Genomic DNA, 21880 nt, shown 5'->3' on the forward strand with positions numbered 1-21880 from the left:
ATGGCCCAATGAACCTCGGACTCAATTTGCCCTTTCTACCAAATTAAAGTACTTTCTTCCACGGGAATATTTTCAGAAACACTTTACTGCCAATCTCAAATTCAATGTCTTTTCATTTCAAATCTGTATATGATTTTTGACGATTAGAAGCTGCTTTCAAAATATCTCGAATCACTTTTACTTTCTGTTTAGTCTCTTCTATCAAGTCAACTCCGTGAATCTTATTCTTCATGAATTCAGTCCAATACAAAGGTATATGACATTTGCGACCATATAAGGCTTCGTATGGTGCCATTTTGATGCTCGATTGATAACTGTTATTATAAGTGAATTCAATCAAAGTCAAATACTGTTCCCACGTACCTTCAAACTCAAGAATGTAGTCCTCGAGTATCTGAATAATCCGCTCAGATTGACCATCCGTTTGTGGGTGAAAAGTTGTACTGAAGTGCAATTTCGTACCCAGAGCATCTTGCAATTTCTTCCAAATTCGTGATGTGAATCTCAGATCTCTATCTGACACAATAGATAATGGCACACCATGCAATCTCACAATATCGGAAATGTATAACTCAACTAACTTATCAAGTGAGTAATCAGATTGTACCGGAACAAAATGGGCTAGTTTCGTCAATCGGTCAACCACAACTCAGATAGCATCTTTCTTTCTTGGAGATAGGGGGAAACCCGAAACAAAGTTCATTGCCACTCTATCCCATTTCCATTTTGGAATCATAATTGGTTGTAACAACCCAGATGGCACCTGATGTTCAGCTTTAACTTGCTAACAAATTAAACATTTAGAAACAAAGTGAGAGATATCTCTTTTCATTCTAGACCACCAGTAATGCTATTTTAAATCGTTATACATTTTTATACTACTCGGATGCACATATAAACGACTATTGTGAGCTTCGTTCAAAATCATCTGAATCAACTCTGGATTTCTCAGAACAGAAATCCGATCCTTAAATCTTAAACAATCATCTTTATCAACTCTGAATTCTGAATCAGAATCTAAATCACTCTGAGCTCATTTTCTATTATCTCATTATCAACCATCTGAGCTTCGATAATCTGTTGTAAAAACAACGGTATTGCTTCCAATTAAGCTAATACCGAACCATCATCTGAGAGAACCAATTGAGCATTTATCACACGCAATGCAAACAGTGATTTTCGACTCAAAGCATCAGCAACAATATTTACTTTTCCCGGATGATAATCAATCACAAGCTCATAGTCTTTTAGCAATTCTAACCATCTTCTTTGTTGCAGATTTAGATCTTTCTGAGTCATCAAATATTTCAAACTCTTATGATCAAAATATAAGTGACATTTCTCACCAAAAAGATAGTGGCGCCAAATTTTCAAAGCAAATACAATCGTAGTAAATTCTGATCGTGCGTCGGATAGTCCTTTCATGTGGCTTTAACTGCCTCAAAGCATAAGCAATAAATTTGTCTTCCTGCATCAAAACACATCCTAGACCGTTTAACAAAGCATCACTATAGATCACAAATTCTTTTACTTGATTCGGGTTGTACTAACACTAAAGCTTCAGTCAATAGAGCTTTCAACTGATCAAAAGCTTTTCTGACAGCTTTCAAACCATTCAAACTTCACATCTTTCTAAAGCAATTTCGTTAATAGAGTTGAAATCATAGAAAAGCCTTTTACGAACCATCTATAATAATCGGCATGTCTCAGAAAACTGCGGACTTCAGAAACATTTCTCGAAGGCTTCCAATCTAGAATAGCCAAAATTTTGCTCGGATTAACTCGGATACCTGATGCTGATAAAATATGGCCCAGAAAACTGACTTCTCATAACCAGAGTTCACTTTTGTTGAACTTAGCATACAATTGCTTATCTGGCAAGGTCTGTAGCACTATTCTCAAATGTTCAGCATGCTCAAATTCATCACACGAATAAATCAATATGTCATCAATAAATACGACAATAAATCAATCTAAATATGGTCTAAAAATTTTGTTTATCAAATCAATAAAGATAGTAGGTGCATTAGTTAATCCGAAAGGCATAACTAAAAACTCATAGTGGCTGTACCTCGTTCTGAATGTAGTTTTCTGAATGTCTGAATCTTTTACTCGCAACTGATAATAGCCTGATCTCAAATCTATCTTCGAAAACATGGTAACTCTGTTCAGTTGATCAAACAAATCATCAATTCCAAGCAAAGGATACTTATTCTTGATAGTCACTTTATTTAACTGACGATAATCAATGCACATTCTCATCGTACCGTCTTTCTTTTTCACAAATAGAACTGGTGCACCTCAAGGTGAGAAACTCAGTCTAGAAAACCCTCTATCTGTCAACTCTTGCAACTGAGACTTTAATTCTTTTATTTTAGTCAGATCCATTCTATACGAAATTATTGAAATCAGAGTAGTTCTCGATACCAACTCAATGTCGAATTTAACTTCTCAAATTGGAGGTAATCCTGAAAGTTCTTCAGGAAACACATCAAGGAATTCACAGACAACTAGGAGTGATTCAACTTTCTTTTTTGACACTTTCGAATCAATCACATAGGCAAAGTAAGCTTCAACCTTTTCTCACAATACTTAGAGCTTTCATTGACGAAATCACAGCAGGTAACCTATTCAAATCACTGGATTCAATTTGAACTATTTCATCATTCTTGCATCTCAAATTAATAGTTTTCCATTTGCAGTTCACAATAACATCGTGCAAAGTTAACCAATCTATACCCAAAATTATATCAAATTCATCAAAAGGTAATAACATCAGATCGAACAGAAAATAAATGTCTCGAAACATTAACGGACATTTCTTGCAGACTTTATCAACCAAAACACATCTTCCTAGGGGGTTTGATACTTTAATTACGAATTTAGTAGACTCTACAGGCAAAGTATTACTATTCACTAAATTCATACATATATAAGGATACGTTGATCTTGGATCTATCGAAGCAATCAAAGAAGTATCATAAAGTGTGAAAGTACTAGTTATAACATTTGAAGACGAAGCTTCTTCACAAGCTTGGATGATGTAGGCTCTAACAGGTGCACGATCCTCGGATCTAACAGTAGTGTTTTCTGTTTCCCTCTGACTGGCACTGACATTACCTGTATTTCTGGGAGGTTTACCATAAGATGCATTGACACTTGGCCTTAGATTTTGCACAATCTCTTGCTCGACAAATTCAGGACAATCACAGATGAAATGGTCAACGATCCGCATTTGAAACAAGCCAGATCATACAATCTAAAATTGTCAAGATATCTTTTACCATAATGTTTGCACTCAGGGTGATCAGATCGAACATTTCCAACACTGGCAAAAGATGTAGCTGGAGCTCTAAAACTCGAATGTGATCTAGCACGATCTTTACTCGAATGTCCCACATTAGCCTTTGAACGGCTATAATTGCCTCGAAACTTCTTTGATGCAGATTGAAATAGCTTGCTTGATGATCTCTTTCGTACTTTTTTAGATTTTAAATCAGATTTTCTTTTCTCTTTTTCGAGTTCTTCAGCTTTACATGCTCGTTCAACAAGCACAATAAATTCTTTGATCTCAAGAATCCCGACTAACAAATGGATATCCTCGTTCAATCAATCCTCGAATCTCTTACACATTATAGCTTCAGTCGAAACACATTCCCTAGCACATTGACTCAGTCTTACAAATTATTGCTCATATTCTGTAACAGACATACGACCTTGCTTCAATTCAAGAAACTCTTTACGTTTCTGATCTATGAATCTCTGATTGATGTATTTCTTCCAGAATTCAACCTAAAAGAAATCCCATGTGACTCGCTCTCTCGAAACCACAGATATCAAAGTCTTTCACCAGTGATATGCCGTATATCTCAAAAGTGAAACGGCACATTTTATGCATTCATCCAGAGTTAGAGACAATTCATCAAATACTCTTATCGTATTTTATAACCAGAACTTGGCTCTTTCAGCATCATCATTTGTTGTAGCACAGAATTCTTCAGCTCTATATTTTCTAATCATATCAACTGGAGTCTTAATTAACTGATTCAGATTAGCTTGTGACATAGCAGCAACTTGTAGAGGAACAGGTGGAATTGGGGATTGTTGTATAGCCGGATTAGTTTTAATGTACTAACTTAACCAATCATTCATCATTTGATAGAAGGCTTGTCTAGCCTCTCCATCATGGCTACTTGTAGCCGGTCTAGAATTGGATGACGCTGTCCCTTACGTGGGAACAGGTGCATTACTCTCGACATCGTCAGCTACGGCTCGTTCGGGATCCATATACTATATAAAAACACATTTTCTTTGTCAGGATTCATCACACTATCGTAGTTCATATATTAGCATGTATAACTGGAATCACATACGCTACGTTAGTCCTAGAATCGACTAAATCGTAGCTCTGATACCAACCAAATCTAACACCCCTAACACTTATCCATTGCTAGACTAGGGTTAAAGGCATTATTAGACAATCGAAAACATTTTACAAACAATTCAATAACATCATCCACAAACATAGTCAAACATTATTATAGAGCCCCTTATATAGGTCAAAGAGACCTAAAACATACATTAAAAAGGGGTCAGGACTAAACTGAGCTCATACAAAAATTTTCAAAACTTAAACATTTTTCAAAGTTATACAGGTCACACGCCCGTGTGAACAGGTCGTGTGCCTCACACAGCTTTAGACATGCCCGTGTGACTAGGCCTTATCAAAACGGGCATACGTACTGACTTGTCCACACGACCACAAGACACACCCGTGTGCCAGGCCGTGTGAAATTTAGGGAGGCTACTGACTTGGGTCACACGGCCAGTCACACGCCCATGTGTCTAGCCCGTGGCCAAAATTGACTTCGTCACACGGCCTATCACACGCCCGTGTGTACGACCGTGTGGTCTACCAAGGCTCATTTTGAAATGCCCCTCGAGTAACAAATTTTTGAGAAAATATTTGTTTCTATCTTATGTTAAGGTTTATTATGCCTCATAAGAGAACCTATGCCTCTAGTCAAATTGACGAATACCAATACAAATTTCACTGTGAAGAAGCTAAAGCAAGATATGAAAGCGTCTTCAAGAATCAACAAATGCATCCTGAAAAAGGCTTTACACTAAAAGAAAGCAACTATATTGATTTCATGGCCCACATTTGAGAAATTGCTGAACCTCTCAATTGGGAGTTATTTTGTGAGAAAAGAACAAGTGCAGATGAGGAATTAGTTCCTGAATTTTATGCGAATTTGACCTCAAATGAATTGACAGAAGCTTATGTCTGAGGAATCAAGGTACCAATAACCTCAAACGCTATTAATGAATTCTTTGAATTACCTAATTTCAAAGATAATGATATTCTTCCTTGATGAGAAATATTGAGATTGAAAATCTGCAAGAAATTCTAGAGGAACATACAGTTTCAGGTTCTAAGTGGACTGTGTGAAAGCAAGGAATTCACAGTTTTCATAGAGAATATTTGACACCACTAGCGAAGGTATGGTTCTATTTAATACAATTCAGCCTTATGCCTATTTCACATGGGACTACAATTTCATTAGAGTGAATGGTCTTATTATACTCGATTTTAACTAGAAAGACCATTGATGTGGGAAAAATCATTTTGAGAGAAATGCAGAATTGTGCCGCTAGACGTTCTGACTAGCTTACTTTCCCTTTACGATAACAATTTTGTGTTAAAAGCTGAAATTCTTGCAAACGTAAAGAAGATAGGTTATAGCCAAGGCACAATCACAGATTGGGACCTCTACCGAATAGCCAGAGATTCTGTTCTTCAGCAACAAGTTGAAAAGAGAGAGGATCCCGAAGAAAAAGAAGAAAAAGATCCCACAGAGGTCAAACTAATGTAGAATCATTGATAAGGTAGAACCCGTGGAATCAGAAATCGAACCTAACATGACAACCTCAATGTTCATGTAACACCCATAACCCGTATCCATTGCCGAACTAGGGTTAAAGGCGATACCGTACAAATCGAAACATTTAACATTATTTCACAATCATTATAGCATCATAGCATACATCAAAACAGAGTCCCTTATATAGGTAATCGAGACCTTAAGCATACATTAGAAAGAGGTCAGGACTAAACCGAGCACATACAAAATTTTTTGAAACCTAAACATTTTTAAAGTTGTATAGGTCACATGCCCATGTGAACAGGCCGTGTGCCTCACACGGCTTTAGACACGCCTGTATGCCAGGTCGTGTCAAAACAGGGCATACATATTGACTTGTCCACACGGCCACAAGGCACGCCCGTGTGCCAAGCCGTGTGAAAATCAAGGAGGCTACTGACTTGGGTCACACAACCAGTCACACGCCCGTTTGTCTAGCCCGTGGTGGAAACTGACTTGGCCACACAGCCTTGCACACTCCCGTGTGTGCGACCGTGTGGTCTACCCAGGCTTATTTCGAAATGGCCCTCGATCAACATGGCTGAGACAAACGCCTGTGTCCCTACCTGTGGGCAAAATTAGGCCATTTGCAAGGCCAAATTGCCACCCATAAAGGATCCTTCCTACAAGCATCAAACCAAGCACATTTGCACTATAATTTCAACCAATTTCAATACCAAAACTTACATCATTCATACCATAACATTATCAACCAAGTTCATGCTTAATAGTCAAACCAAATTGTACCAAAAAATAAGACCAAATCATAACTAAACTTTTGTTTCTTAACTTCATTTTACATCATTCAAACACATGTTATAAACTGACCAATATCTCAAATTTGCACATACCAAAATTTCCCAATATTGACCATTTCGTTTGTTCATTTATAAACACATCACATAAGCCAAATTTGCATCACATATCATATACCAAAATCAAACCATAAGTTCAACCATAATCTAGCCATATCTCATGGCATGATATACACATTACAAAACATACCTCAAAGTACTTCTAGCCTATACATGCCATACTTTAATAAATACATTTTCAAAAGGTACCAAATTAAGGTTTGATGGTATGGAGACAATCCTCGACGATCCCCGAGCTCTCGATAGCTACGATATCTAAAAAACAATGCAAACACACACAAAGTAAGCTTTCAAAAGCTTAGTGAGCCATATACAAATAAACTTATCATTTAAATCATATAGTCATCAATTTGCATATAATTCATAGCCAAATACTATCACAAACCTCAATGTTCATATAAATTTCATATATTCCAAATTCTTTAGCACATATAGCATATCTTCTCATGCTTTTATGACATATCATCAATTGATCACTAAAGTACATGTACTTAACTTTTTACATCAAATATGACACTCACTCCAAACGTACCTGAATCGGATACATGTTCACATCATAATTCATTTTCTCAAAATGCCTGTTGAACCATTTGGAATCATAAGGATACACAGATAGCTCGAAAAGCTCATACAATGCCAACGTCCCAGATGTGGTCTTACATGTAATCCAATATCGATGCCACTGTCCTAGACAGGGTCTTACACGAAATCAAATACGATGCCAACGTCCTAGACGTGGTCTTACACGTACATCATAATTCGATGCCAACATCCCAGACGTGGTCTTACATGATAACACATATCGGATCCTATGTTATGACACATGTACCCTAACTATTCCTAAGGTTCGTATGGGGCTTTTCAAATGTCGATACTTTGTCGATACTTTTTCGGATATCTCATATTATCATTCATCAAAATAAAATTTAATATATACATGAATAAATTAATTCAAACACATTTATTTGTATATCGACTTACCTCGTACGGAAATAAACGAAAACGAGCGACTACTCAACGACTTTCGTTTTCCCCCGATCTAATTTCGTTTTCTTTGGTTCTTGATCTATATCAGTTCAAATTTAACTCTTTTATTCACCAAATCATTCAAATCAATTGACAAGCACACATTTAGGGCATTTTACAAATTAGCCCTCACATTTTTAAATTTTGACACTTTAGTCCCTAATTCACAAAATCAAAAAATACACAAAATGTCCTTTTACACATGCTTAGCCGAATTTTTGTGGAGTTAATACAAGTCTATTTATTTCATTTATTTCACATTTTAGTCCCTCAATTTATAAATTTCACAATTTAGCCCATTTTACTCAAATTCATCAAAAATTCAAAGACAAAATATACTAACCCAAAACATATATTTCATTTACTAATATCAAACTTCATAAAACTAATAGTTTCATCAATGGCTCAGCCCAAAATCATTAACAAAATCAAAATTAGGGCACAGGCTTTGTAGAATACAGTGCAAAGATTACAAAAACGTAGAAATTATAAAAAATGAAACAAAATTCATACCTCAATTGAACTTTAGCATAGCCGAACCCTAGATGGTTCTTTTTCTTTTCTTTTTCTTTGATTTTCGATTGAGGAAGACTTAAAATGAATCAATTTTAGCATTTCTTTTATTTAATTCATCATTTATACATAGAATACCATTATGCTCTTAATTAATAAACATTCAATTCATTAACATATAAGGTTATCAATGTCCACTCATACTTCTAATGGTAAAATTTCAACATAAGAACCTTTCATTTACAAATACGTATCAAATAGGAACTTTAACAATTAGAAGGCCACTTTTACAATTTACGCGATTAAATCTTTTTATCAAATTGAGCACACAAACAATTAAATTTTCATACAAAATTTTCACACATGCTAATTCACATATCATAAGCATAGAAAATAATACTGAAATATTTTTTTGACTCGAATTTGTGGTCCCGAAACCACTATTTCGACTAGGGTCTAGATCGGACTATTATAGTTCAAAACTCAATCGCCTCACCCAGATCTTCAAGTTGAGCTGTTCAAATGGATGGACATAATGCAACATATGCAGTGGCAACAATAAGCTTACTAGAGATATTAAAAAATACGGGATGACTTAATGAGAAGCGCTCTTACAAAAATTACAATGACCCGTTTATTTTTGTGCCTAAGTTTCCAGATTTCATATTTGAACCATGGAGTCCACTATCAAAGAGGGAGTGAAACGATTCATGCAAAAATAAAGATGTTGGAGCAAAAGATGAGTCAGATTCTGAAGGATCTGCAAATAAATAAAAAATGAGGTATCTTAACTCTATTTTATTTTCGTTCTTAGGTTATTTAATATTTTAGGAATAGGTTCTATTAGGATATTTTATCGCATAATAAAACAAGAGGTGGAAATCATAAATAAAAAAAGAACAAGTTGCAAAGTACAAAGTGTGACAATAGATATATACATGTTTAGGATTGGATCTAGAGAGAGCTTGGTACTTAAGCAATCAAATTGAATCAAATCCTCTTTTCTAGAATCCTACCTAGTGTATAGTATCTATTTACTTTTAACAATGAGGACATTGTTCATCTTAAGTAGGGGAGACAGAAAAATTGAAATTATTTCCTCTCAGAATAAGTTTTTCTTTTAATTCTGATTAGGATATATTTTGTTCAAAAATTTCAAATTTTGTTATGTATGCTAAACTTCAGTATAAATAAAATTCTATTATTTCAAGAATTATTATATTAGTAGAATTATGACATAAATATATTCTCAATAAAGTATGCAAATCATACCATAAAAGTTTTAGTTCCTTAAGAAAGTTAGGCATGCATGAAAGTTTAAGTCTCTAGAACTGACTAAGTAGTTTCTTGAGGTGAGATCCTCGGAAGCATGGAATGTTGAAAATGATTTAGGCAACTTTTGTTTGGACCGTTTGTGTAACAGCCCGATTTTAGCTAAATCAGAACCGTGGTATCAGGACCACAAATCTGAGGTTATAAAATTATTTTAATATTATTTTTGGTGTTTGCCGCATGTGAATATGTATGTGTGAAAATGTAGTGACCTAACCTTATCGTTTAATAGCTCAATTTGAGAAAAAAGACTTAATCACGTAAAATGAAAAAGTAGCATACTATAAGTTAAAAGTGCCAAATGCTATGGTTTATTGAATGGAAGGTCCTTATGTTGTTATTATACCATTAATAGCTTGAGTGGAACATTATGGACATGTATTATTTAGTTTTCATGTTTTATAAGTAAGGTTAAATAAGTAATTTGGTAATTTAAGTTAATTAAAATAAAACAAAACAAATTGGTGTCTATGTTTTCCTATATCTTCAACCGAATATTAGAAAGAAAGATAGGGTTTGAAGCTTTAGTAATTTTGGCACTTTGTAAGCTTGATTAAGGTATGATCTTTGATCGGTTTTTGATGATTTTTATGTTTATGCGATCGTTGCTTTGAGTACTAGCTAGCCCATGCCTCAGCAGCAACAAGGCCCTTCGATCTATCGGAGATAATACAAATGTTGTCTTTCCTGACAACATGCCTCCACAAGTTCCGAATGAAATATGCCTACGATTTGGAGCTCTGCAAATCTACGATGGCAAAAGCAATCGGTAGTACATTTTCGTTACTGTCTTGCGCAACTGTAATTAGAAGTATCTGTGTATATTTTCCATAAAGCCACGTTCCATCAACCTGCACTAGCGGTTTACGGTGAAAGAAGGCCCTAACACATGGATTAAAAGTCTTTGAATGTTTGATGATGAACTATGAAAGCTTGGTGTTTTAATATATATATATTTTGTAAAGTGATTTTTAGTGAAATTTCATAAAAAGGACTAATTTATGAAAAGATGAAAATATGAGGTTAAATGTGTGAAATATTGATAAATATGGGCTGTTATGGAGCCTATAGAAATTCAATTAGCTTGGGTGTAATGGAAATTGTTCAATTTTTTGTCTTAGGAAATAGGGACTAAATTTTAGGGGCTAAAGTGCAAAAATGCCCAAATATGTGTTTGTGGATTAAATTGAATAAATATGTGATTGAATAAGTTAATTTTGAATAGATCTAGATTAAAGGATGAATTTGGATCTAGATTGGGGGAAACTAAAGTTATCAACTAAACGATTCAATTCGCCGTTTTTGTAACACCCCTAACCCATATCCGTCGTCGGAATAGGGCTATAAGATATTACTGAACAATAACATCACAAAATTCTCATACATTAAGTATTTCCATGTAAACATCAATCCATCATAAGCACATTGTCCCTCTAAGCGGGCCTACGAGACCTTAAAACATGCTTAAAAGTGGTTCAGGACTAAACCGATAACATTCACAAACTTTGAAATAGATAGAAAATTTTACAACATTACAGGGTCACACGCCCATATGAACAGACCGTATACCTCACACGTGTAATGCCCCAAATCATAAAAAAATTATTTTTGTTTGGTTGTGACACAAATGCATGTCTGCTTTAGTGGTTAAGTGTCCTGGGAGAAGTCTAAGAAGTCTTGGGTTCAAGCCTTGGCTTGTACTAAAATTTTGTTTTTTATTGAATAAACCCTATCTCTAGTTAGTAGGCTTCTTAAACAAATATGGGTAAAACATGACAGAAGGGGCCTGCTAGCCTAGGGGATATGTGGCGTATGGTGTGTGCCTGAGGTTTGGGGTTCAAATTCCATGGGCGCAATGGGTGTTTTATTTTGCTACTGTGCTGTGGGAGTGTTGTGGGTTGACTGAAACACTAAAGTGGTTGAGGGGAATTCAAATTGAGTAGTTGAGGGGAGGTGTATTCGGTTGTAGGGATTTTAGGAGAGATTATAGGAGAAAATCGTTGGGATTTGTGGTGGGAGAAGAGTTGGTGCCGAATGGGAATAGTAGGCACTCAAGGCATTCGATTTTATGGTTGGCAAATTGCTCTTCACTTTACGATAACTGTCAACATTTGTTCTTTTTTGTTCTTTAGAGACTGAATTGTTCTAGTAAGTCTTACGGTATCTTTTTGTTTTTGGCTTATTTCACGTACCATTCAGGTTCAATTCATTTATTGCTCTTGCTTTCCCCTACAAACCCTTATCTAATTGATTCTTTTTTTCTCCTCTACCTTTTTATACTTTTGCCAAATATTCCCTTCCTCTATCTCTAATTCCTTCGGTTGTTAGCCTTGGTCTTTGGCTAATTCTCCTTTCCTTTTTCTCTCTCCTTTGGTTTTGTTCCTTGACTGAATATCTTTCTCCCCTCCTCAATTGGTTGTTGCTCTTTGGCCGAACACCTTGTCTTCTCTTCTCTTTACTCTTTCGGCTTTCTTCAATTCTCCTTCTCCATCGCTAGAACCGAATACTCTCTCAACTTTTGGTGTTAGCCAAATACTCCATCTCAAGCTCAAGCGCTCAGTTTTCATCTTTTCTCTCCTTCTACCGTAATAGCCTTTTATTTAATTCCCATCTTTTCTATCGTTTTCTTCTAGGAGGTGCAACTGTTCCATCTCGTGCCTTGATTTAAGGGTGTGCTTTTGGGTGTTCTCCGAATTCTTCTGTCTCTCATTCCTAGTTCTACGCTTTCTGTAAGTTTTTTTACTTGATTCAACTATTTGCGGGTTTGGTGTTAGATAATAAGTCTCTATTGAAATCAGGTAATCCTCAGGGGTTACAGCCAATCTCTTGTGCAAGCTTCAGTCGATCGGTTAAGGTGAGTGATAGGTAATCTTTTGAATAAATGTTTTGGCTAGGGTTCACTTCAACTTGATCGTTAGGCAATTAACTGAAGCTTCTGTTTGATATTAATTGGAGTGTTTGTGGGCTAGTTGCGCACTTTCGCAATCAGGTGTGTAAGCACTGCTCAAATTTTAAATCGAGAAAAGCCAGAAAATGTGACCATTGGCGTTACACGGGCATGCGTTCGCTCGCGTGGTGATCCGAATGCATAAACATGGGCATTTGATTGTAGAGGCCACCATGAGTGATTTCATGGGCTTAGGCCGTTCTTGGCCATGTTGGGCTGAAATGGGCCATGTGGGTCCCACGAGCATGTGGGCCCCGCACGGGTAAACCTCACGGATGTGTGGAGAATGTTGGGCCGGGCCGTGCATCCACACTGTCAAGGCCATTTTTGGGCTTTGTGGGCCACACAGACGTGTGGGCCCACATGTGCCCGCTTTATGGGCCCACATGTGCCCGCTTTATGGGCTTTAGGGCCATTTTCACTGTACAACTAATAAGGTTGCACGGGTTGCCCGAGATGACTATAGACCTACTGATGGATCGGTAAGTAGACCTAGACCCCCAAATTGACAAAATAACTATTATGCCCCTATGTGACAAATGACTATTATGCCCTTATGAGATGTATAACTGTAATTGAGCATGCCATTTTATATATATATATAGCATAGATGTATGATATTATAACATGAATCATCATTTTTGCATGGGGATGGATTTATTATGATTAGAGGAAGTGTACTATACTGGCAACTCTGCTGTAAATACTATTTAGTGCTGCAACTGGTGCTATTTTGGAGTGTAGAGATGGGTAGGTTGATTTTATCCCCACATGGAGTGTAGGGCTGGACGGAGTGGAGTGTAGAGGCTGGATGGGTAGGATTTTTGATTGCATATTTGTACCGTTACTGTCACTGAATTGGGCTAAGGCTCACACTAATACTGTTATTGTAATGGGTTATGGCCCTAACTGTAACTAAACTATTACTGATATGGGCTTAGGCTCGGACTGTATTTGCACTGTATGTTTGACTGTTTGTTTATTAAGGGACTACACATTGATTTTCCATAAACTCCCCCTTCTATTCATTTATATAGGAAATTTGCAAGCTTAGGCGGGTCAGTACTGTGAGGGACTCGAAGGTGGCCACACAACTGCACTGGCTTCCACATTTGACTTTTAATTTATAAGTGTTTTAATCTGGGTATTTTTATGTAATAAGGCCTCTTTAAGTTTATATTCTTTAATTTAGGGTTTTATTATTTTAATTTATATCTGCTAGCGATAGGACACAAGGTTTCAAAAGATAAATGTTTTCCAAAGCACCACGGTTACGCAACATGATTTAAAAACTTCCGCAAGAAATAGTGTTTTAAAGTTAAAAAAATTTAATACGGTTAACATTTTGACAACAACACATATTTGGTAAATAATTGACATGTTTTTAAATTATCACGACCAAGGTAAATAAGAAAAAGGCTTTTCTACGATATTTACTTTTGCGAAAAACACTTCAATGTGGCATTGCCAGATTTGGCCATAATGTCTAGGCCGGGTTTGGGTTGTTACAACACGTCTACCAGACATGCCCCTTCACAAACCGTGTGAAAATAGGGCATACATACTGACTTGCACCGCATGGCCAAGGACACACCCATGTGCCAGCCCGTGTTGCACACACACGGCCAGTAGACATGTTCGTGTGTCTAGGCCGTGTCAAAACTATAGGGTATACTGACTTTAAATTAAAAGGTACCCCAGGGGACACACAGTCGTATAACATGACTGTGTGTCGCACACGGCTGAGACACACGTCCATGTCTCTACCCGTGTGGACAAAAAAAGACCGTTTGCAATGCCAATTTGCCACCCTTTTTTCATGCACACCTAGTCGTTAAAATGGTATCATTTCAACACATATATAGGTAGCCAAAACATGCTAATTCAATCACATAATATGCCATCATTCATTAACCATTTCATCCACTCAATTCCATATTCAAACATACCAAATCATTAAGCCAATATCATCACAACTTATCTAATTTCCACATGCATTTACTCATCAACTTATCCTCTATTTCAAGACACAAATTGCGCTATATCTCCATCTCAAAATCATACCACAATATGCTAATCTTCCAAGAATTAATACATTATTTATTAAACAACCAAATAACAACTATTTGACTATATAAACAATTATGGCAACCATACCAAAATAAGCCAACATATAAGGCATTATATACATCACATACATATCACTTATCAACATATAAACCAAGCCAATATAAATGGCCATATTCCAGCATTTGCAAGCCAAATCTCATGGCTATAATCAAAATTCAAAACATACCAAAATGACACTAGCCTATACATGCCATATACCTGATAAACCATAATTTATACATATTTCTATCCCATGCTTAGCAATTTTATGGATGATTTTTCCTTAGATTTGGTGAATTCGATGCTCCTAATGCCCTAATTTCATGTTTTATACATAGGTAAGCATAGGACAGTGAAAGGAACGAGAAACGGGTCAAAAATGGAGAAAATAGGCCAATGTACGAAATCAACACAGCCTGAACCTCCTTACGTGGGCAGACCACACGGCCGTGTCAATTTGGCAGAATCGAAGCACGACTCACACAGGTGGACCACACGCCCGTGCCTATTTAACAGGCTTGACCACAGCCTAAAGTAAACGCACACGGGCGTGTCTCTGTCGAGCCCAAATTGAGTCCAATTCGGAAAAGGCCAATTTTAAGGGTTCTTAGGCATTCTAAAGCCTATAAATACACCCTAGAGCAGGAGGAAAATGACACACGGAGAAGGAAGCAGGGAACTACTCAAGGAAAGCCGATTGATCCATCTTCGAAGTCGGATTCATCATCAAGACTGAAGATCTCCCCTCAATTTACCTTCAGAAGTTTTGGGTTTTTCTTTATGTTTTGTATTCATTATTCTTCTGAGATGTTTACCTTTTTAGTTATGAACTAAAACCCCTAAATACCTAAGGGGAATGAAACATGAGATAGATCTTGTTATTATTATCTGAATAGTATGATAAATATTTGACTTGTTCTTAATTATGTGTTCTTAATTCTTGTCTTAATCTTCCAGGATATTGATTCAAGTTAAGCTCTTATTTAGATGAGGAATAGACCCTGTGTAAGAGTACATTTGTCATAACTAAGCGGAGTTGATTGCGCGCCTAGAGATAGGGTGGCAAGATTTTGTCGGATTTGGGTGAAACCTAATAAGAAGATCCATAGATTGAGTTAATGCAACCCTAGGGAGTTAATTACAAAGAGATTTCAATTATTCAACCTAGGGTTAGACGTTGTTAGTTTCGAGAGGGATAAGAATATAACTTAGGGATTTCTACGGATCAAGTCAAATGAATAAATAAATCGATTGAGTCAAATAACAAGTGAAGTTTAGGTGGATTTTTCCTTAGGTATTGTCTTAATTCAATCGTTTTTCCAAAAGTAATTCCCAAATTCTATTTTCTGTGATTTCTTAGTTTAGTTAATTAGTTAGATAAACAAAACCCTTTTATTTTTTAGGCTAGATAATAAAAAGAAAGTTAATACTAGTACTTTTAGTTCCTTTGGGTTCGATAATCCGGTCTTGCTAAACCTATACTACTGTTCGATAGGTACAGTTGCCTTCATCGTGATAATAGTTAGTTTCAAGAACTATTCATTATAAATATTTAAAACCTATCATGAATATCACGTATCAAGTTTTTGGCGCTGTTGCCGGGGAACTAAGATATTAGGAACACTCGATTTTTATTACTTTAGCCATTTACTTTTACTTCAATTTAAATTTTATTCTAATTTTTATTACTAATTCTTCTTTTTCCCTTTTTTTTGGCAGGTTCTTATAGTTCATGAGTAGAAGAAACCTGTCAGGACCATTACTTGTTGACAGTGAGATCGATCGCACAGTTCACAAAAACCAAAGAGAAATAAGGCGAAGCTTAAGATACACAGAGAAGGAGCAAGAGGACAATATTCAAACTACAATCGAGGAGATGGCTGAAAACCAAGAAAATTCGCTACTCCTGCAATTGCTGTTAATCAAAATCCTGCTTTGCGCACTATGTATGATTATGCTAAACCTAATTTAACAGGAACTGTGTCAAGTATAGTTAGACCTGCTATTGCTGCAAATAATTTTGAATTGAAACCTAACACAATTCAAATGATACAACAGTTTGTTCATTTTGATGGTTTGCAGGATGAGGATCCCAACACTCACTTGGCAAATTTCCTAGAATTTTGCAATACCTTTAAAATTAATGGCATTTTTTATGATGCCATTCGCCTTAAGTTGTTTCCCTTTTTGTTGAGGAACAAAGCTAAACAGTGGTTGAACTCATTACCATGAGGGCCAATTATTATTTGGGAACAAATGACCAAAAAGTTTCTATTAAAATACTTTCCACCGGTGAAAATGGCTAAATTACATAATGATATCTCTTCTTTTGTGCAGATGGATTTAGAGACACTCTATGATGCATGGGAGAGATACAAGGGCCTTTTAAGAAGGTGCCCTCACTATGGGTTACCACTTTAGCTACAGGTTCAAACGTTTCATAATGGCCTGAATCCTTGGACTCGGCATATGATTGATCCAGCCGTTGGAGGAACTATCAATAATAAGACACCTTAGGTGGCTTACAAATTTATTGAGGAGATGTCACTGAATAACTATCAGTGGCAAGTTATGAGAACAATGCCAACAAAAGCAGCCGGTGTTTACAACCTCGACGCGGTTACTATGCTATCTAACCAAGTAGAACTCTTAAATAAAAAGATTGACTGTTTGTGTGGTTCTACTCAGGTATATCCAGTGATGAGGTACGATTCAAATGGAGGAGGAGCATGTACAGAATATCAACCCTTCAATGCTAGCATCAAGGAGGAACAAGTCCAATATATGGGTAACAATAACTCTAGATCCCAAAATAACCCATATAGTAACACTTATAATGTAGGTTGGAGGAACCACCCCAATTTCTCATGGGACGGTCAAGGAAATCAAATGCCACAACATCCTCCGAGTTTTCAACAACCACCTTACTAGTAGGAGAAAAAGCCGAACCTTGAAGAGATGCTAACCAAATTCATCTCGGTGTCAAAGACTCATTTCCAGAATATTGAGATGGCACTCAAAAATCAACAAGCATCGATCCAAGGGCTCGAAACTCAAATTAGACAGCTGGCTAAGATGATTTCAGAAAGAGCACCAGGAAATCTACCTAGTAACACTAAACCCAATCCAAAAGCACATGTGAAAGCAGTTACACTAAGGAATGGGAAAGTGTTAGCTAAATCGAAAAAGAAGCCACAACAAGAAGCTGACAGAAGCAAAAGAGAGGAGGTAAAACCCAAAAGTAATGAAAATCCAATGCCAAAGGAATATAAACCACCAATTCCATACCCAGAAAAGTTGAAGAAAGACCGCATGGATGCACAATTTGGTAAATTCCTTGAACTTTTTAAACAACTACATATTAACTTACCTTTTTTTGAAGCTATATCGCAAATGCCTACATACGCAAAATTTTTAAAGGAGCTCCTAACAAACCAAAGGAAGTTTGAAGACTTATCTACAGTGGAACTTAACGAGGAGTGCTCGGCTATACTCCAAAACAAACTGCCAACCAAACTAAAAGATCCAGGAAGTTTTACTATACCTTGCTTAATTGATAGTTTTAACGTTGATAAGGCACTAGTTGATTTAGGTGCTAGCATTAATTTGATACAATATAAAATGTTTAAACAACTTGGTCTTGGGGAACCAAAACCCACTAGGATGAGTATTCAACTAGATGATAGATATATTAAATATCCTATGGGTATTATAGAGGACATACTTGTAAAAGTAGATAAATTTATATTCCTTGTTGACTTCATTGTGCTTGATATGGATGAAGATGTTGAAGTGCCTTTAATCTTAAGGCGTCTATTTTTAGCCACTGCTAGGGCTTTTATTGATGTGGGTGATGGTAAAATGGTAGTTAGAGTAGGTGACGAAGAAATCTTTTTTAAAATTTATGATGGCATGAGATTTTCTAGGGAACAAGTTGACTCATGTTATTTTATTGACTCTATTGATCATGGTGCTGAAGATTCTTTTCAGGAAATCATACATAAGGACACGTTGGAACTGTGCCATGCCCAATGAGAGGAGATAGATGATAATGATTCCGAGACAGGTAAAAGAAAAGCTAAACTAAACTTCAATGAATCTTCCCAAAGACAAGCAAAATATGAGGACATTAAAGGGAACGATGATTTAAGCAAAAAATCTCTATTGAAGAACCTCCCAAACTGGAACTCAAACAATTACCAAACCACTTGGTATACGCATTCCTTGGAAATAATTCTACATTACCAGTTATTATTGCATCTAACTTGTAACCCAAGGAGAAAGAAGAATTAATCCAAGTATTAAAAGAACATAAAAAGGCCATAGCGTGGAAAATTTCTGACATTAAAGAGATCAGCCCTTCTTTTTTCACCCACAAAATTTTAATGGGAGATGAATATAAACCATGTGTGCAAGCTCAAAGATGATTGAACCCCAACATGAAAGAAGTTGTTAAAGCCAAGGTAATTAAACTTCTAGATGCTGGAATTATTTATCCTATTTCTGACAGTTCTTGGGTAAGTCCAGTGCAGGTTGTTCCTAAGAAATGAGGCATGACTGTGGTAGCCAATGAGAAGAATGAACTAATTCCAACTAGGACAGTCACAGGTTGGAGAGTTTGCATTGACTATAGGAAGCTAAATGATGCCACGAGGAAAGATCACTTCCCCTTGCCATTCATTGACCAAATGTTGGAAAGACTATCAGGGCACATGTACTATTGCTTCTTAGACGGACTATCTGGCTATTTTCAAATCCCAATAAGTCCTAAATATCAGGAAAAAATGACATTCACATGTCCATACGGTACATTTGCTTATCGAAGAATGCCCTTTGGATTATGTAATGCACCTGCTACGTTCCAGCGCTGCATGGTGGCCATCTTTGACGAACTCGTAGAAGATATCATGGAGGTATTTATGGATGATTTCTCGATATTCGGTACCTCTTTCCATCTTTGGCTTAAAAATTTAAAATGAGTTCTAATAAGATGTGAGGAAACGAACCTCGTACCTACTGGGGAAAATGTCACTTTATGGTTCAAGAAAGTATTATGCTAGGACATAAAATTTCTAGTAAAGGGATTGAGGTGGATAAATCTAAAGTCGAAATCATTGAAAAATTACCTCCTCCTAGTTCGGTTAAGGCTATTAGAAGTTTTTTAGGACATGTTGGGTTTTATAGAAGATTTATTAAAGATTTTTCTAAAATAGCTAAGCCATTGACCAAATTACTAGAAAAAGATGCTCTTTAATTTTGATCAGGAATGTTTAGAAGCATTTAATACTCTAAAGGATAAAGTGATTAATGTTCCAATTATAATAACACCTGATTGGAATTTACCTTTTGAACTAATGTGTGATGCGAGTGACTTTGCAGTAGGTGCAGTTTTGGGACAGCGAAGGGACAAGCACTTTCAACCTATTTATTATGCTAGCAAAACTTTGACAGCCACACAGGAGAACTACACTACCACGGAGAAAGAATTGTTAGCTGTGGTTTTTACATTCGATAAATTTAGGCCATATCAAATATTGTCTAAAGTTGTCATTTATACTGACCGTTCTGCTCTTCGCTACCTGTTAACTAAGACTGATGCAAAACCTCGTCTCATCCGATGGATTTTCCTATTGCAGAAATTTGACTAGGAAATTCAAGATAAGAAAGGAGCAGAAAATCTCGCAGCTGATCATTTATCCAGGCTTGAAAATTCAAATACTAACGAGCTAGATGAAGTGGAAATAAATGATTTGTTCCCTGAAGAACAATTTTTTGCTATTTCTGACTCGGAGGTACTTTGGTTTGCAGACATCGCAAATTTTTCAGCCGCTAACGTTATCCCAAAAGGGTTGACACATCAACAAAAGAAACGATTCTTTACTGATGTGAAAAACTACTTTTGGGAAGATCCTTTTCTTTTCTGTATATGTACAGATCAAGTCATTCTGCAATGCTTTACAAGAACAAAAGTATTAAAAATCTTGGAACATTTCCACTCAAGACCAGCTACAGGACATTACGGTGGAAATAAGATCGCACATAAAATACTTGAATCAGGTTTTTATTGGCCCACCTTATTCAAAGATGCCAACAGGTATGTTATTTCTTGTGAAAAATGCCAAAGGACAGGTAATATCTTTAACCATGATGAAATGCCTCAGACATTTATGCTTTCATGTGAAATATTTGATGTTTGGGGTATCGACTTCAAGGGTCCATTCCTTAGTTCATTTGGAAATAAATATATCTTAGTAGCTGTCGATTATATGTCTAAATGGGTTGAAGCCCAAGCTCTGCCTACAAATGATGCTAGAGTAGTGGTACGTTTCCTTAAAAAACTTTTCTCTCGATTTGGAACACCTAGATTAATCATCAGCGATAGGGGGACACATTTCTGTAAAGCCTAATTTGAAAAGACCCTCATGAAATATGGAGTTTACCGCCGGACAACTACCCTTTATCACCCTCAAACTAGTGGCCAAGTCGAAGTGGCAAATCGAGAACTTAAACGTATCCTAGAAAAGACGGTAGGATTAAACAGGAAAGATTGGGAAATGAAAGTAGATGACGCAATATAGGCTTATAGAACTACTTTTAAAACCCCCATAGGAACATCACCATACAAACTCGTTTATGGAAAAAGTTGTCATCTATCATTTGAGTTAGGACACAAAGCATTCTGGGCTATAAAATTTCTAAACTTTGATCCCAAACTTGCAGGTGAAAACAGGTTGATGCAGTTAAATGAGTTAGACGAATGGCAAACCTATGCATATAAAAATTCAAGACTATACAAGGAAGCAACGAAATGACGCCACGATGCTCGGTTAAAATAAAATAAACAATTTGAAGTTGGAGATCTTGTACTATTATATAACTCGAGACTCAAATTGTTCCCCGGGAAGCTTAAATCACAATGGTCAGGTCCGTTCATAGTCAAAACAGTTTTCCCATACGGCACTGTAGAAATAAGTCAACCATCACAAGGTACTTTCAAAGTAAATGGACATCACCTCAAACCTTACAATGGTGAGAAATTTAAAGATGACAGGGAGGAGCTACGGCTCCACGAATTTTCTTAAGTATACTTACACGATAAAGTCTAGCTTAGACTTTAAATAAGCGCTTCTCAGGAGGCAACCCGAGCATTAACA

The 21880-nt window shown here is 36.4% G+C and overlaps 1 non-coding gene across 1 annotated transcript; it reads right to left on the reverse strand.

Annotated features, from left to right (window-relative positions):
* Window positions 1–17031: 17031 nt before the first annotated feature.
* On the reverse strand, window positions 17032–17137 carry LOC128286128 (small nucleolar RNA R71). The gene has a single exon (XR_008276673.1). It is a non-coding gene; the product is annotated as a small nucleolar RNA R71 (small nucleolar RNA).
* Window positions 17138–21880: the final 4743 nt, after the last annotated feature.

Source organism: Gossypium arboreum, chromosome 12 (genome assembly GCF_025698485.1).
Source record: "Gossypium arboreum isolate Shixiya-1 chromosome 12, ASM2569848v2, whole genome shotgun sequence".
In the NCBI taxonomy this organism is placed as follows: domain Eukaryota; kingdom Viridiplantae; phylum Streptophyta; class Magnoliopsida; order Malvales; family Malvaceae; genus Gossypium; species Gossypium arboreum.